Raw genomic sequence first — 14,200 nt, 5'->3', positions numbered from 1 at the left:
TCTCTTACGGAAATAAAGTTATGTTTTCAGCCAGCTAATGCCTCTGTCTCCTCTCTAGGAAACAGGAAGGAACTCTACTGGGGTGGAGTGGAATGGTGCTGGGAGCTCTCACCAACTGTACACCCAGCAGGATGAAACCCAACATCTACTCAACTCTGTGGTAGCATAGGTGTGGGCTGGCAAGATCTAGGATAGGTGTCCAGACTGGGAAACAGGAACTTGGGGTGGGATTATGTGGCAACGCCAACGATGTTACCTATAAACATTGTCAGTTCAAGCCGTCCAGGGACAGATGACAAGGTGGTCAGATGTACAAGAGATGTCCTAGAGGCAAGGTCAAGGCAGATCATGTGGGGAGAGAGGGGGATCCAGCTAAAGGACCTGGTGGGAGACAGGGAGGACTTTAGATCACCAATGAATGGAAATAGGATGTTGGGATTTGAATGACAGGCATCTCCTATGGGCTTGGGTATTTGAACATTTGGTCCCCAAATGGTTGTGCTATTTGGGAAGGTTGTGGAACCTTTGAGAGGTGGAGTCTTACTAACAGTTGTACATCACTGGGGAGGGGCTTTATGGACTCTAACTCTGGAGCTGTTAGCTCAAATAAACCATTTGTTCAATGCATTCTGTAAGTTGTCTTGGTCATGGTGTTTTATCACAATAGAGAAGTAACTAATGCAGAGGGAGAGAAAAACCCAGCATGTGTAAACACTGCTCAAGGGAAAGCAACATCTGCCTTAGCAGAAATGATCAATCTGGCACCCACCATGCTCAGTGACTGCCTGGTGTCTCCTGGAGAAGGGGGAAGGAGGTGGGCACACTTGAACAATGTAGCAGCCCCAGAATGCTGCACTTGGGCTGTGGGGAGGGTGTTGGCTGATGGCGCTCCTTGCCCACTTTTTCTCCAAGCTGATCTGGGCCATGCAGCTGCACAACTGTGCAACAGCTTCAGTCCAGGCCTCTGCATTTACTAACATGGCAGGAAACCAGTGCAGATTGGAAACATCAGTGATGATCACTGTGAGCCCTGGCAACCTGCCTCTCCTGCTGGACCACCTCCCGTGGGCAGTGCCATCCAGAGAGGCATAAGACACTGGACAGACTTGCAGTGGCAGAGAGAAGGAACGAGGAAAACAGAGACAGTCATCTGATAAAGCATCCAAAATGAACAATAAAGATGCTCCTTTCTAAATTCAGGCATCTTAGAATACGATCCCTGGACAAGCTTCAAGAAATCCAGTCTCCTTCACGATCCCCACGTCTCACATGGAAAATGGTCACAGGGCAGAGCAGGGCAGATCCATCTGAACATCCTCTAAAGCAATCATTAACCCTATGCTGTCTAGCAAAAGGAGAGGCTGTGGAATGTTTCTAGGCAGGAGATGAGAAGCCTGAGGCCTTCCAAACTCAGCAAGAGGTAGATGAGCCCCAGAAGAACCAGCCTGGCTGCCAGGAAACAACTTTGGAATAAAACCACACTTCTTCTCAGGCACCACACAATTTAAAAGCTTTAGACAAAACTAACAAGTTCATGATGAAGGGGTGTGCTCACTCTTCTCCACGGAAAGACAAGTGTGCCCCTTGCATAAGCAATCGTGATGCTTTAGTTACAGGTCAATAGATCACACAGGGGGTGGGGGACAGCTACGGAGACCCAAAGATGTTTTCATTTGCTCCAGGAATGTGTGGCAAGCATCCTAGAGACAATTACCCCAAGGCAGGGCTTGGTAATACTCTCCCCTGGGCTCCCTCAATCCCTTTGGTACAAGAATGAACAGACCTCCTCAGCTCTGAACCCCAGAGTGGTAGTTCAGTGAAGGCCCTGAGCACCGGCAGATGAGGTGGGGACACATGGAGAATGTCTCTCTCCATAAATGGAGCATTTGAATGCCGAAGGCAATGCTCTAAGATGCCATCACTTATTTCTACCTGTTCAGGAGAGCAGAGGGGAGGGAAAGGCTGAAAATCAGCAACCTCATGGTGCAGACTGAACACAGGTGTCGCCCTGGCTTCCTTCTCAAGCAATATCGCTTTCGAAGAGAAAAGATTGCTAATGAGCACCAAGTGACCAGAGGCAATCAGAGGCAAATATTGCCTATTTAGTTAGCTCTGGAAACTTCCATTCCAGCTCAAACCTGGGTTCTCTGCACTGCATCTCCTTTTCTTTTTTAACTTTTTAAAAATTTATTTTTAACTTTAAAAATATTTTATTAGATATTTGAGAATTTTGTACATGGTTTGATCGTGTCCACCCTTCCATTCCTCAACACTTCTCAGATCCACCCCACTTTCCTACCCACTCAACTCTGTGTCCATTTTGTCCCACCCCTATCCAAGGAGCTATTGGCAACTGATAGCCCCCAGGAGAGAGACCACTTTCCCTAAGAGTACAGCCTCTAGTAAGTCAACCACACTGCAGGGGAGGGCCACTCATGCAAGAATCGTTTTTCCTTTTACTTCCAGTTCATTTTGTTCCTCATTCTTTAATCCAACACAGCTCCTGTCCTTGGAACACCCCACCCCCTAAGTTTCTCATTGCTGAAATGTGACCTTCCCTGTCACTAATGGAGAACTGGACATAGCTGTCTCCCAGAGACATCATTTACTGTAACTACCCCCCAATAGGGTGATACTATTAAGAAAGAGATTTAGCGAAGTACTTTGCCCTTAAGGATGGTGCCTTTATGGTAGGATTGGTGTCCTTAAAACATGACCTGTGTGTGTGTGTGTGTGTGTGTGTGTGTGTGTGTGTGTGAGTGAGAGAGAGAGAGAGAGAGAGAGAGAGAGAGAGAGAGAGAGAGCTACCCAAACACCTTCCCTCCATTTGCAATCCCTCCCATAACTCCAACCTCACTCAATCCTACCCCCATTCCCAATTACTTTTCTAAATTGAAATGAATTGAAGAGCAGGGCTTCAGTGTTAAACCCAACACTAAAAAGAAGCAGCTGAGCCAGGCGGTGGTGGCACACACCTTTAATCCAAGAGCTCGGGAGGCAGAGCCAGGTGGATCTTTGTGAGTTTGAGGGCAGCCTGGGCTACAGAGTGAGTTCTAGGAAAGGCGCAAAGCTACACAGAGAAACCCTGTCTCAAAAAAACCAAAAAAAAAAAAAAAAAAAGCAGCAGCAGCAGCAGCAGCAGCAGCAGAGGCTTTAGGGTGCCTGTTCCCCATGCTGGATTACCTCATCAGGCCTTGTTGCAAGGGGAAGAGCTCAGTCCTGCCTCAACTTGATGTGCCATGCTGTGTTCAAGCCCATGAAAGGCCTGCCCCTTCCTGAATGGAGATGGAGGAGTGGATGGGGAAGGGACAGATGGGAGTCGGGGTGGGACAGGAGGAGAGGAGGGAGAGGAAACTGAGGTCAGTATGTAAATAAAACCAATGAAAAAAAGTTAAGTGAATAAATAAGTAGAATAAAGTTCATATATTTGGAATTGCTTCTAAAAATTAAGTTGTTTTAATAAAGAATATTATTCTTAAAGCAGAGCATGGTGGCACTCAACTTTAATCCCAGCACTCAGGAGGCAGAGGCAGGTGGATCTCAGAGTTTGAGGTCAGCCTGGTCTACAGAATGAGTTCTAGGACAGCCAAGGGCTACTCAGAGAAACCCTGTCTTGGAAAAATAAATAAATAAAATGAAAATAAACAAAGAATATTACTCATTTAGTTTTAACGTAGAAGGTGAAAATGCTTCCCAAAAAGACTCTATCAACTTTTATCTCACTTGCAGCAAATGCTTGTTTCCCCAACCCCCTACCGAGTGCAGACATCTTAGAACTTTTTGGTGTGTGCTAATTTAATGAGGAAAAAAGGCTTTGTTTTAATTACAATTTTATTACTAGAGATTGTATTTATTCTTTGCTGGTTCTGTGGCATTAAATATTTGTATAGTTAAAATTAAAAAAAAAAAAAGCAGCAGCTGAGGCAAAGATGACATTGAAGTTATGCACCAATGTATTATTACTTATTCTGGTGGTTTGAAAGAAAATGGCCCCCAAAGGGAGTGCCACTATTAGAAGGCGTGGCCTTGTTGAAGGAGGTGTGGCCTTGTTGAAGGAAGTGTGTCACTGTGGGGGTGAGCTTTGAGGTCTCATATATGCTCAAAATTCCACCCAGTGTCTCAGTTTGCTTCCTGTTGCCTTTGGATCAAGATATAAGGACTCTCAACTCCAGCAGCGTGTCTGCCTGCACACCACCATGCTTCCTGCCATGATGATAATGGACTAAACCTCTCAACTGTAAGCGAGCCACCTCAACTAAATGTTTTCCTTTATAAGAGTTGCCGTGGTCCAGCTGGGGATGAAAACTTGAGGGATTAGGGTGAGGGGTAGATGGAAGGGGAGAGTACTGAAAGATGACTGGAAAGGGGGTGTGTTTAGGGGTCAGGTAGAAACATGATATGAGGGAAACTCCCACAAATCTACAAGGATGGCCCCAGCTAAGACTCCTGGCAATAGTGACTATGTAGCCTGAACTGGCCTTCCCCTGTGATCAGATTGGTGACTCCCCCAATTCTCATCAGAGAGTCTTCATCCAGTAACTGATAGAATCAGATGCAGAGACCCACAGCTAAACATTAGGCACAGCTCAGGGAATCCTGCGGAAGAGAGGGAGGAAGGATTGCGGCAGCCAGAGGTGTCAAGGACATCACAAGAAAACCCACAGAAACAACGCACCTGGCTCATAGGAACTGACAGGGTCTAAACCAACCACCAGGGAGCCTGCATGGGACTGACCTAAGCCCTCTACGCATAGGTGACAGTTGTGTAGCGTGGTCTACTTGTGGGACTCCTAACAGTGGGAGCAGAGGCTGTGCCTAATGCTTTGGCTGGCTCTTGGGAACCTATTCCTCACACTGGGTCACCTTGCCCGGCCTTAATAAAGGGGAGGAGCTTAGTCTTACTACAACTTGATAATGCCATGCTTTGTTGATACCCATGGGAGGCCTGCCTCTTTCTGAACAGAATCAGGAGGAGTGGATTAAGGAGTAGGACAGAAGAGAGCGGGAAGGAAATGGAAGGAGATGGAGGAAGGGACTTCGGTCAGAATGTAAAATAAAATTAACTTAATTAAACAAAATTTTTTTAAAAAGAGTTGCTGTGGCCATGGTGTCTCATTGCAGCAATAGGAACCCTAACAAGACACTTACTTTTCTTGCTGTATGATAAAACATCCTGATAAGTGCAGTTTACGGGAGGCAGGGTTTCTTTTGACTGACCCTTCAAGGGTATAGGTCCTCATCGTGGGAAATCCCCGCTGGCAGGGGCTTGAGGAGACCGATCACACTGCATCTGCAGCCAGGAAGCAGGAAGCAATGAACGCCATGCTTAGTTGCTTTCTCCTTTTTCCACAATCTCGGTTCCCAGCCCAGGAAACAGTTAAAATGAGTATTCCCACACCAGTTAACTCAGGCATGATAATCCCTCACAGAATAAGGGACTGGGTGCTCAGTCCTATGTGGGACACCGATAGCCATCTCTCCTCCTCCTGACCAAGGCAAAGGGCATCATGGAAAGGGGTGTAGAAAGCACGGAAGAGTCACAGGATGGGAGGACTGCTCAGAAATGCTGTCTTCGGGTCATGACCTGGCTACCACACATTTGTAAACTCACAGCTGCTGTGGCTACCTGTGCAGGATCGAGCTAGCCAAAATGCCAGCACAGACGGGGTGGGCCTTACTAACAAGCTATTGGCAGCTGATGGTTTTACTCTGTTTTGAGGGTGTGGCACTCAGAGGGTACCATGGCAGATGGCCCTACCTCCAGGCACATATGGGCAGGAGAGGCTGGACTCTGTGGTCTTTAAAAATACATGACATTAGAAAAAATGGGGAAGATGAGGGAAGATGAAGGAGGGATTGGGCAGGTAGTTATGACCACATTTCATTGTATACATGTATGAAATTACCAAGAATATCATTTTTTAAAAATAATCCCTCACACACATTCTCAGAGGCTAACCATCATCTAGACAATTCCTCATAGGAGGCTTGTGTCTTAGGGAACTCAAGGTCTCAAGTTGACAACTGGTATTAACCCACAGCTTGCAGTGAACTCAGGAGAATCCTCAGCCAGTCGCCATGCCTGAGTGCCATTTCCCCTTTCTTCAGTGTCTTCCCATGCTTAAGACCACTTCGTTCCTTCACGCCATATTGCCTGCACTGTGTCTGTGCGCTAAGCAGAGTGGAGACACAGCTAGGCCCCTTGGCCTTTGCTTGGCAGAGCAAGGGGATCTCGTTAGTGAACGTACCATATGTGCTGGTATGCTTGAAACTAGTTTGAAGACCCCACATGTTGAAGGACAGGGCTATCCTCTTCCCTCTCTCCACCTTAAATGAAATATGATAACAAGCCCTTTGCTCTGAATCTCTGGGGCCATGTACTTTATGTACATTAGCAAGAATGATCCCCACATGCCATGAAGCCAATGTTATTGTCCTTAATATGAGAATAATTGGGTATCATTTAAGTGATTTGCCTCATATCCCACTGATGGAACACAGCTGCCACTGACATGCAACTCCAACACCCAGAGTCTAAAGCAAGGCTCTCTGCTGTCCCCTTTATTCCACACAGTGCTGTGGTGATATTTTATCTGTGTGCCCCAATAAAGCTTATCTGAGGACCAGAGGAAAAAGCCAGCCACTACTGTAGCATGAATCTTAGAAGGTCTTATGAATAAGAACAAACCTGAGGCCAGGTATTGGGGTGAATGCTGGAAGATCAGAGAAGCAGAACAAGCCACAGCTACCTCACCTCGCCAGTTCCTCAGCTGATCCTGTTTCCTCAGAATGGAAGCTTCTGTGTCCTCAACTGAATGGGTCTCAGCTGAACTGCTGCTCAAAAGCCTAAAAGCTTAACCAGCCAAATGCTTCTAGTTTCTGGTCTTCACGCCTTATATACCTTTCTGCTTTCTGGCATCACTTCCTGGGATTAAAGGCATGAGTCACCATGCTTGGCTGTATCCTTGAACAGATGGATTCTGCCTCTGGAATGCTAGGATTAAAGGTGTCTGCTACCACTGCCTAGCCTCTATGTTTAATATTGTGGCTGTTCTGTCTCTGACCCCAGATAAGTTTATTAGGGTACACAATACTTCAGGGAACACAATACCACCACACACTACAGTAACTATGGAAGTCAGGCAATGGTAGCATATAACCTTAATCCTATCATTGGGAGGCAGAGATCCATCTAGATCTCTGTGAGTTTAAGGCCACACTGGGAACAGAGCCAGGGGTGGTGGCACACGCCTTTAAGTCCAACACTAGTTAACCATAAAGGTCTGGAGGTCTGTACAGACAGACAGGAAGTGACAGAGCTGGGCAGAGAGAGGAAGTGATGTAGCTGGGCAGAGAGGGGAAGTGAGATGGCAGGGACAGAAAGGCATATAGGTGTGGGTATACAGGAAGTAGGTCTCTCTGGAGGCTGAGTTGTTGGTGAGGTGAGGTTGGCTGTGGCTTGTCCTATTCCTCTGATCTCTCAGTTTTAACCCCAATATCTGGCTCCGAATTTTTTTTTTTATTAATAAGCCCGTTTAGCAATTCATCTTACACAGTGGCATTCCTCTTCAAGTTGCTATAGTCTGGGTAGGTCTGACCGCCCTGGACTCATTGCCAGGAAGTTGGTTCATGAAGTGGCATTTTCAGAAGCAGAAAATTTTCATAGGATCATTAGAAGAAGATTCCAAAGGGTAAACTGTCCTTGTGTGTGTACATGTTCCTGGAGTCAACTGTGTAGCCAGGTCCTAACCATGGTATTCAGAGACCTCAGCAAATACATCCAGCTGCAATTAATCTTGGCCCCTTCATCCTTGATAAAAATTCCCTAAGTGATGCATTTCTTTAGAGGATAAAGGCTTATTTTAACAATAGAGAAGTCACTGGGAAAGATAATGTACTTGCAACAAGCAACTTCCATGTCCCACCCTCTGGCCAGGCTTACTTGGGTACTGGAGGCAGAGAGGGAGAGATCCCGACCTCTTGATTGTCTGAGGAGCACACTAAAGGGAACCCTGGAGCCAGATACATCACCCAAAAGGTTCTGCAAAGAGTTTGAGTCAGGGGAGAAGGGTAAAGTCAGAACCCAAGCAAAGGAGTCAGGTACACCAGGTTAATGGCTTTCAAATCCTATAATCGCAGTGGAATGAAAGGCTTCCCATAGTCCAGGTTCCTAGCCTCATCTTCAGAGTGTTGAACATAGTAAGTCACCACTAAGTGCAGGAACTGCATTTAGTCAGCACAGGAGTAACTACTGTGCAGATGTCTGTGGGACTGCTAGAGTGGCTGATTTGAAACAGAAAATGGTTTAGAGGGATGAACTCAAAGTGAAGGGTGGATTGTAACCAGGGAAATGTGCTGTGGGATGTCCTGTATGCTGTAAAAATATGTTGCTATGACTGACTGATGAATAAAACGCTGATTGGCCAGTAGCCAGGCAGGAAGTATAGGCAGGACTAGCAGAGAGGAGAATTGGGAAAACGGGAATGGGGAGTGAGAGGAGATGCCAGCCTGCTGTCCAGGCAGCGGGTAAAGCCACAGAACACGTGGTGACATATAGAACAACAGAAATGGGTTGCGTAAGTGTAAGAGCTAGACAATGGTAGGGCTGAGCAAATGGCCCAACAGTTTAAATAATATAAATGTCTATATATTTATTTTATAAGTGGGATATGGGACTATGGGGGGCTTGGCAGGACCCGGAGAGAAGCACTCCAGCTATAGAATTGGACCACTATTTTCCCAATACACAGGCTTGCCTCTCTGAGCGAAAGCAGAAGCCCAAAGGTCTGGGTATGTGGATTTGGTTAGGAGCAAGGTTTCAGGTTCAAACCCACAAGAGAAAGGGGTACAAGAGGAACAGACATGGGGAGGTGGGGTTACCACTCAGTCCTCCTCTATCCCATGTGGCCAAATTTTCAATGTTTGCTTCCAGCATTTCAATATTATTCCTCTCATACAAAGAACCCCCATATTGCCCACCTGCCCCTACCCTATTTTAGTCTTCCTTTCTGAAAATTTGCAAAATCAAAACGGATGTGTTATCTCCCTTTCTAGTTCCCAGGTAGACACGATAGCCGTGAACTATGAGAGACCTTTAAACCTTACCCAGTCTTTAAACTATGGCCATCTCAGAAGGGATTGTCTGGCTTCTGTAAATTCTGTAACAATTCTCAGTGCCTTTTATAGGAAGGTGTGCCGCTTATTTTTGTGGCTGTAATAAAACATCATGACCGAAAGCAACTTAGAGAAGGAGGAGTTGATTCTGGCTTCAGGCTCCAGAGGAGAGTTCATGACAGTGGGGGAAGCGTGGCAGCGGGCAGGCAGCCGAAAGATCACATCTTCAACCACAAACATGCAAAAGGTGAACCTGAAGTGGAGCAACTTGTTGTAAACTCTCCAAGCCCACCCCAGTTGTGCCCCCTCCAGCAAGGCTCCAGCTCCTGGAGGCTCCACAGCCTCCGACAGCATCAGCAACCGGGGAACCAGTGTTTGAGGATGTGAGCCTAGGGGGACACTCCTTATTAAAACCACCCCAGGTGTTTCATTCTAACACTCCATCCAGTTTTATGACCACATCAGTTATTTAGAGCTTTCCACCTACACTAAACTTAGATGTGTGCCCAAGCAAGAGCAAGCTCTATGTATCATAGCAATGCTGCTTATGTGGACAGTGAAAAAGATAAAGTTAAAAAAATAACCAAGGCAAATGCTGATGATGTGGGACACATTTCCTTTTTACAAGTAAATAAAAAAGACTGTAAACTTCAACAGTTCCCTATTTCAACCCTCTTCAGGTAATGTTGCTGAGTCCCCTCATGACAAGAAAAACATCAGAGGCAAGCTTCAGAACTTGGCTACCCAATGACAACAGGGATAACTGCAACATGTCCTGAAACCCTTCCAACAAACACTTACCAAATCTCTAAAAATGGTCCTTCACAGATCATGACTTGCTGACCAGAGGAAGGGCACACTGGTGCTTCTACACTATAGAAATAACCTCCAATGGTCATTGTGACTGGAAATATGAATCTCCCTTTTAGTTGGAGGACGCCTGGCCTTCACTCTTTCATTCTTGGACCCACAGTGCAGGAAGATGTGTGCTGAGCATCAGGCTGAAGAAGGCATGAAAAGAGCCCAGGTTCCCACAGAAAACAGCTGGCAGGCTAATGGGTATATCAGCCTAGCAGCCCAATGAAAAAGAACATAACTAAAATCTGATATAGGGAGTTTTATTTAAAAGAAAGAAAGAAAGAAAGAAAAAAAGAAATGGCCATTTATTTGAGCTTAGAGAAAAATAATTGGATGTTGGATTTGAGGTCAGAGAAGTGAGCTCTGAGAAAGTGAGATCCTGGGAAAGACTGGGCATCACCGAGAAGAGGTAGAGAATACCCCAAGCACAAGAGATGGAAAGCTGTGACAAGGACAATGGCATATGTGAGCTACTGGAAAATAACTAAACAACCAAAAAGACCAATGTCTGTGCGGAAGAGGGTAGGGGAGTAGGGGGAGGTGAGACTGAAAAAGAGAGGGGGGAAATGAGTCGGAGACCCTTGTAAGCCCTGAAAACAATTTGAGTCTTTAGTCTTAGAGCAAAGGATACCACCAAAGGACTCGGAAGCTAACAGCAGCAATCTAATTTTAGAAAAGGGCATGATGGTGACATAGATACCAATTAGGAGGCAATTGCTGTGGTCTATTTGGGCATAGCGGGGAGAGATAGCATTGATGCTGACCTCAGAGGGATAGGGCATCTCTAGACCCAGATGGGATTGACCTAGGAAGTAAGGTGTGGACCAATCAACTGTCACCAAAAGTCAATCTGAGAGAGGGGCTGAAGTAAAGATGCAGACAGAGGAGACCTGAGCAAGTAAATTTACTAAAAGAACAAGAAACTAAATAAAGTTTCTTTCCTGAATTCAACCTGAGTTCAATTCCTGGAGCCAACATAGTAAGCAAGAACTGATACCCTGTAAGTCGTCTTCTGACCTGCATACTAAGACACTAGCCCCATTAGGTTTCCATTACTGTGATAAGACCACAACCAAAAGCAACTTGGGGGCGGGTATTTGGCTTATACATACATCTTGACCACAGTCCATCACTGAGGGAAGCCAAGGTAGGAACTCAAGCAAGGCTGGAACATGGGCTTGCTCCCCACAGCTTGCTCAGCCTCCTTTCTTATACAACCCCCACCCACCTGACCTGGGGTGGCCCTGCCCATAGTGAGCTGAGCCCTCTCATGTTAATCACCAATCAAGAAAATTACCTACAGACACACCCACAAGCCAATGTGATGGTGGCAATCCCTTAACTGTGGTTCCCTCTCCCAATCACTCTCATTTGTGTCAAATTACCCCAAAATAAACAAACAAACGAATGAATGAATGAATGAATGCGAACGAATAAACAAACAAATGAATGAATAAATAAATAAATAAACAAACGAATGAATGAATGAATGAATGAATAAATAGTTAGCCCTCACAGATTCCCATATTCAGTTACCATCCCTGGGGACTTTTCCTAGGACTTCTAACAGAAACTGGACAAAAACCAGCGTAATTTCTATTGAGATTGATTCATTCTCTGGGAATATTACAAGCCAATGGAGAACCTACACACTCTGCGCATGTCCCCTGACCCAACTGGGGAGATGATCATAGTGGAATGGTCAAGTGCCCCTGTTCATTATTTCTTAAGCTTGGCTTGGTTTGCCAGCCATTGGCCTTGGTTAGATCTGCTAATACCAAGTGCAGCGGGGTCCACTACCTGGTAACTAAACCATGCCCTTTCTTTTCACACGTATAGGAATAGCCTATATTTTACCATGTGCCTTGTCTTTACTGCCTGTGTAGCAGGAGCTAAGCCCTACCACAGCTCCTAAGATGCATCTGTAGTATTCCTTGGTTACCTCATCTTTAGTTCCCTGTTCACTTAGGCAATCTGAAGTGGTTTCTTTACTGGAATAGGTGAGGGCATTTTAGAAGTCCTCCTTCTCTGCTTACAATTTAGTCTGCTGTCACTAGCAACATTAGGTACAGGGATATGGGAAATCGTGACGGTGTGGTATGTATGATCCTCAAGGTGGGCTCAATGGGAGCCAGTAGGAACCTGCAGAGATTGGCTTGTTTTCCTTGGGGCCCAGCTCTCCTCTTATCTAGGTACCTTCATGATCTCATACACAGCTGCCATCCCTCCTAATATACCTTCCTCAATGTTTCAGGCCTTGGTTTTCATCTCACCTAATTCTTTTTAACCCTAAATGTTTTCACTACATCAGGATCTGAAACTAAATGAGTGAGATGGGGGGGATGGGGTGGGTAGGGGCAGATGGACTTAAGAAGCATTTTGCTTCGGTGTTCCACCACTGGATTACACTGTGGGGAAGAGCGGGATTCCAGAAGGAAACGTAACATTTCTTGTGTAGGCTGCTGAATGATAGAGCCGTTCTTGGGAACAAAGACCATTAGGACACTAATCATGGGGGAAGGCTGAGAAACATAAGCTTGATCTCAAGCATGCTGGATGTAAGATAATGATAAAGATATCCAAGGAAATGCCAAGGAAGACATTGGGCATGCCAGCCTGCAGTTCAGTGAGTAGTCTGACTGCAAACAGCAATCTTTAAGTCAATTATAGATTGCAGCTGATGCTCTGAGCATGAGTAAGGAAAGTCACCAGCAAATCCCAACAGCTGTATAGAATAGTCAAATTCACTAAAGAGATGAGAAGCAAACCAAGGGAATTTGGTATCTTCCAAGTCAATGAAAGCTCTGGGGTATAAGGACCAACAGCTAGGGCCAGCAGGGAAACACCAAGTGCCCAGGAGGTCTAGTGATGGAGATATCAGTACTAGACTTAACAAGGGCTGTGGGAATGGAATCAGGAGATAGAGCAGAGCACAAACAGTGAAGAAAGAATGACTGATAAAGAAACACAGACCCTGGGCTGGAGTGATGGCTCGGTGGTTAAGAGCACTGGCTGCTCTTGCAGATGAACTGGGTTCAATTCAAGCACCCATATAGCAACTCATAGACATCTGTAACTCTGGTACCAGAGGATCTAATATCTATCCTCTTCTGGCCTCCATAGGCACTGAATGCATGTGGTGCAATACACTTATACACATAAAATAAAAATAAATATATGTAAGCAAAAAAAACAGAAGTACAGACCCAAACCTACAGAACTCCTAATTTAGGAGAGAACGAACAACATGGTGTCTAGGGATGAAGAGATGGCTCAGTGCTTAAGAGTGTGTTGCTTTTGCAAAGGACACAGGTTCAGTTCCCAGCACCTATTATCAGGCAGCTCCCTGTGGTGGGTAACTCCAGCTACAGAGAAAATCAGGCACCCTCTCCCTGACCTCCACAGACACTGCAGTCATGTGCCTACACACCTACACACATCTACATATAATTTTAAAATTAAAATAAAATCAGCCTCCAGACTTCCCACATCCTCCTCCAGGATCTAGCCTAGTCTTCACCCCTCATCAAGGAAATTTCTCTTCCACAACAGACAGGGATCACTACAGAAGACCACAACCAATCAATATTTAGAGTTGTGGAGCTCAGTCCCAATGTATACATCTACAAAACACTCTTATGCCAGGGAACATTTCAGAAGAGGGAGCAGACAGATTGTAAGGGCCAGAGGATCAAGGAGTTTGCTGTGAGGTTAGTTCCCTAGTAACAACAGAAGCTGTACCCATAAAGTCTCACCAACATGACCACAAACATGAGCTGGTCAGGGAAAATCCCATGATGCCCCAACACTACTCAAAGAACTACAGGCAACTGAGTAAATCTGAGAGCAAAAGAGGCTGTCCTCCCCATGGAAGAGCACACCAGCTAGTTGCCCAGTGTCAAATAGCCAGCCCTGAAAATATACGCACAAGTAACGTTATATGGACTCAATAGGCTATATTTAGGAATATGGATGTATATACAAATACACATGGTCATGTAATAACGATTGATGAAAAATAGGCCACAAATTTGAAGGAAAGCAGGAAGAGGTAGATGGGAGGGCTTGGAGGGAGGGAAGGGAAGGGGAAAATGTTGAAATTAAAATACAACCTCAACATTTTTTAAGAATTAAAATTAACTCTTAAAACAAAAAGAATATGCTACAATAAGACCAGGCATATACCATCATATCAAGACTGGACAAGGTGGCCCAGTAGGAGGGAAAA

The sequence above is a fragment of the Onychomys torridus genome, chromosome 3 (assembly GCF_903995425.1).
Source record: "Onychomys torridus chromosome 3, mOncTor1.1, whole genome shotgun sequence".
Classification (NCBI taxonomy): Eukaryota; Metazoa; Chordata; class Mammalia; order Rodentia; family Cricetidae; genus Onychomys; species Onychomys torridus.
The sequence above is the reverse complement of the archived record's forward strand: the minus strand, read 5'-3'. Positions refer to the sequence as shown.